At 39.7% G+C, this 5,000-nt stretch overlaps 1 protein-coding gene across 7 annotated transcripts in view; it reads right to left on the minus strand.

The window, feature by feature from the left end:
* Positions 1-5,000, minus strand: part of LOC128249065 (homeobox protein six1b-like) — a 526,697-nt gene that overhangs the window by 278,781 nt on the left and 242,916 nt on the right. The window lies entirely within an intron of this gene.

A 5,000-nucleotide genomic window follows, 5' to 3' on the forward strand; every position in this document is an offset into this window, starting at 1 on the left:
TATAGGCACAAGGCCTGAAATTTGGGGAGAGGAGACCAGTCGATTACATCGACCCCAATTCACAAGTGGTACTTATTTACCCGACCCCGAAAGGATGAAAAGTAAAGTCGACATCTGCGGAATTTGAATTCAGGACGTAAAGACGGACGAACTGCCGCTAAGCATTTTGCCCGGCGCGGTAACAATTCTACTAGCTCGCCAACAACCAGTCACGCGTTTATCAGAGCTGTCTTCAGACAACTGAAAGAATCCACAAAAATATTGATTCACATCCATATCTATCTATCTATCTGTCCACCTATCTATCTATCTAGCTAGCTACCCCACCCTCCCTCTATCTATCTCTCTCTCTCTCTCTCTCTCTCTCTCTCTCTCTCTCTCTCTCTCTCTCTCTCTCTCTCTCCATCTCTTCACACGCAGAACACTACACACATTGAACATATATTTTGCATTTATTAAATGGCCAATTCGAAACCAGCTACAAAGCAAATTATATACTCTCATACATGTCTATATGTATGTACGTATGTATGTATGTATGTATGTATGTATGTATGTATGTATGTATGTATGTATGCATGTATGTATGTATGTATGTATGTATGTATGTACGTACTTATGTATGTATGTATGTATGTATGTATGTAAATATGTACGCTTGTCTGTGTGTCCAACAGCGCTGGCTCCAGCATACTCCACTCAGCCGCCAAAAAAACACAGACTCCAGCTGGTCTTTTATTGATCATGGACGAACACAAAGCGAAATAAATAAATGAAAAATAAATAAATAAATAAATAAATAGACAGTGGAAAAGAAACAAAAAAAATGTATTCGTATCTTTGGTAACAATTACAATAAACTTCTATTGTACTTTACACTTGTTTATCATTGTTGTTTTGTGTGTGTGTGTGTGTGTGTGTGTGTGTGTGTGTGTGTGTGTGCGCGCGTGTGTCTGTGTGTGAGTGTGTGTGTGTGTGTACGTATGTATGTATGCGTATGGTGCATGTGTAAGTATATGTGTTTGCTTTGTTTTCTCTTTTAAATTTTCCACTACAAACCTTGACTTTTATTCCCCTTAGCTTCATCCACAAGAATTTTAGCAGCGTGAGAGGCACAATGTCTCGTGTGTGTGTGTGTATGGTGGGGATGAAGGGGTAGTGTTTGTATTGACTAACAGCATTAAGTATACAGACTCGAACACACATATAGACATACATTCATAAACACACACACATATATATATATGCTTTCGGTGCGAATGGTTTCTTTTTTATTGCACGGTGATTATATAAAGCACCATATATATATATATATATATATATATATATATATATATATATATATATATATATATATACTACACATACATTTACATACAATGTACTGGTGTTATAGTTCTACATTTGAGAGATGAGGAATTATGTACATTATTTACATTTGGCGGATATTTGTCATCTTCTTCGTTAACACAGCGTTTCGGCTGGTTCTCATTCCTAAGGTATTTTTCCGATATTATTATTATTATTATTATTATCATTCAGGTCACTGCCTGTAATCGAACTCGGAATCTTGGGGTTAGTAGCCCGCGCTCTTAACTACTACGCCATATGCCCATGGGCAATTATGGAGTGAATGGGCTTATAAATCTAATATTTTTCTATCCTTCGCTAATACCGGTTCCCATATGCTACTCATATCTGCTCTAGGTCTGCTTAGGAGGTTATTATGTCGTAGCATATGTGCTACATCTTTTAGTTTTCGTATTTTCTAATGGTGTTCTCTGTCTATTAGGGGAGGTGGTCTCCATTTTTCCATACATGATCAGCTATACCCGATTTATCAATATCTCCTCGTGTCATAGCTTTGCCATGTTTGTCTACCCTTATTTTGAGGGGGCGACATGTTTCGCCTTTGTATAACCTACCACAGCTGCATGGGATGGAGTACACCCGTCTTTGGTCATATTCTCTTCTATTGGTGGTTTTACTCGAAGGAGATATTTTCGAAGTGTTGTATTACTCTTGAATACTGTCCTCATGTCATATGGACTACATATCTTTTGTATCTTTTCGGAGAGGCCTTTCACATAGGGTAGACAGACTGTGGTCAGTTTATGGGCTTCATCCTCTCTTCCCTTCATAATTGGAGTGGGTAGTATGTTTTGGGGATAGTTGTCGCTACTTATATTCTTTGCTCGAAATTCCTAATGAAAGCTGAAGTGTACATCAGCCGAAACGTTGCGTTAACAACAAACAAGATGAGGAAAAATATCCTCCAAATGTAAATAATATACTAGTGGTTTTATTCCTAGTGTGAATTGTGATGGATTTGAAATGTACTAGGCTTTGTCACCGTCAGTTAGTTGTTCCAATTTTCCTTCCTTAGTCTCTCTCTCTCTCTCTCTCTCTCTCTCTCTCTCTCTCTCTCTCTCTCTCTCTCTCTCCCTCTCTCTTTCTATCTATCTATTTATCCATCTATATATCTATTTGTATACATCCACGCATGGACAGAAGTATATATACAGGGTGCGATGGATACATTGTCGCCATTTTGTATTTTTAATTTCACGTATGCGCATTATTTGTTTTTGATTTTGTTGACTACACAGTATAGTAGGCACCGTCTGTGGAAAAACAGCACCATGATGCAATTCACTCTGCCAGAAATTTGGAAATGACATGCTGTACTGCTTGGCATTCGCGCCGGAAGCTCCAATACGAACAGTTCAGAGTGTTTCGGTGTCAATCTGAGGACAGTGCAGAGGATTCGGAAAGAGTTGGATGAGTCTAATGGTTATTACGAAGATACAGCGGCTCGGAAAACTCACTCTGATCGTTCTGATAAGAAAAGAACTCTTGAATTTGTTGGTGAGATCCAGGCCATGATTGACAACGATCCCTCCAAGTCAATCAGGTCCATCGCCGGGGATATGGGTGTGTCTGGGTTTCTTATCAGGCAGGTAGTGCATGAAGACATTCGTTATTCTTCATACAAGATGAGAAAGGGCCAATTTTTAACCCAAGCCATCAAGGACAAGAGGAAAGACCACGCTACGAAGCTTTTGAACAAACTCAAGCATCCCCTCCAACCGAACATGCTTTGCTCTCTCAGACGAGAAAAATTTCTGCCAGGATCAGATGGTGAACACACAGAAGAACCGTTGGCTTGCCGTGTCCCCAAAACATGTACTGAGAGTGATAAAAATCAAACATCCAGTTAACATCATAGTGTTTGGAGTAATCACTAGTGATAGCAACGTTATGCCTCCATTCATCTTCCTACTCGGCCTCACACTCAACACTGAGACCTACATCAAGTGCCTAGAGGAGGTAGTGCTGCCCTGGGTCAAGAGGGTGGCTACTGGAAGACCTTATGTCTGACAACAGGACGCTGCACCATGCCACACAAGCAGGAGAACACAGTCGTGGCTGTCAGACAATTTATGCGACGACATCACTCCTAACATCTGGCCACTTGACTCCCTAGACTGCAACCCCCTTGATTATTATGTGTGGAGCGCAGTTGAGCGAGAGACCAACAAAACACCTTATAACACCCAAGATTAATTGAAAGCAAGGAGTATGGCAGCATTCACCACCTTAAACAAAGAGACTGTCCAGAAGAGTTGCAGGAGATTCCGAAGTAGTCTGGAGGCCTTAGTTGAAGCCAATAGCGATTTTATTGAATAAATTTACTCCTTTGTTTTTCAAGATATTTTTATAAATGTATCTGTTAAAATGAGACGTCAGTGTTATTTTCCTTTTTGCGTAATTTAGACGATAATTTATTCACTGCATCCTGTATATATGTTTGTGTAAATGTGAGTGTACGTGTATATCTTTATCTTTTACTTGTTTCAGTCATTAGACTGCGGCTACGCTAGAGCACCAACTTAAAGGGTTTTGCTCGAACAAATCGACTGAACTGCTAAGTTACGGGGACACACACACACACACCAACGTCGGTTGTCAAGTGGTGGTGGGGAGACAAATACAGACGCACACACACACACACACACACACACACACACACACACACACACACACACACACATATATATATATATATATAAAGATACGCACACATAAATATATATACTTTCAGTTTCTGTCTACCAAATCCACTCACAAGGCTTTGTGTCGGTCCGAGGCTATAGCAGAAGACACTTGCCCAAGGTGCCACACAGTGGGACTGAGCCCGGAACCATGTGATTGGGAAGCAAGCTTCCTATCACACACCCACGCTTGTGCCTATGCATACACTATATTTATCTATCTATCTATACACACACACACACACATATATAAGTTAAATATATAGTTGAAATTTGCAAAAAAATAAAAGACGAAGACGGAAAAAGACTTTTACGTTTCGAGCCTATGCTCTTCACCAAAAAGGAATAAGAGAAATAAACAGAGAGAGAATAAAAAAAAGAACTTGTGGATTTAGCAATGAAGCATAGCGACTGGTTAGAAAAAAAAGATTTAACAGGAGAGGTTGAAAGAAGGGGAGATTATAAAGTATCGGTGATCCCAAAACCAAGATGCGCGTACGTGTGTGTAAATGTGAGAATGTGTGTATGTGTGTGAATAGAGGCTAGTGACTTTGACGTATATGGATGTGTAAGTGAGTGTGCGCATCTGCAACGTGGTGGTTACTAATATCTTAAAAGCGCTTATGTGACATTTGGCTGCCCTGGTAACTATTTTTCCATCTTTCTTTGAAAATTAAATATATAAATCTATCTTTTCTCTTTTCAAAAAAATGTTTCTCCCAACGTTCACTATTTTTCTCTCGTTCTGGTCTAAAGACCCTCCATGTTTGTTTTCGTTCGGTTTCCTTGTCCACTGTCCTGTTTTGTTCCCAACTTTGACCCTCCATAAATCCTAAATTTTATTCTAGAATTTACGGGAGCAACACTGTCTTTGAAGACTCTTATTGTCGTTGAATGCTTGGAATGAGGAGTAGATAGACAGCCGTCAACTGATGAAGGGTCCTT

Source organism: Octopus bimaculoides, chromosome 11 (genome assembly GCF_046866305.1).
Source record: "Octopus bimaculoides isolate indiv1 chromosome 11, ASM4686630v1, whole genome shotgun sequence".
NCBI lineage: Eukaryota > Metazoa > Mollusca > Cephalopoda > Octopoda > Octopodidae > Octopus > Octopus bimaculoides.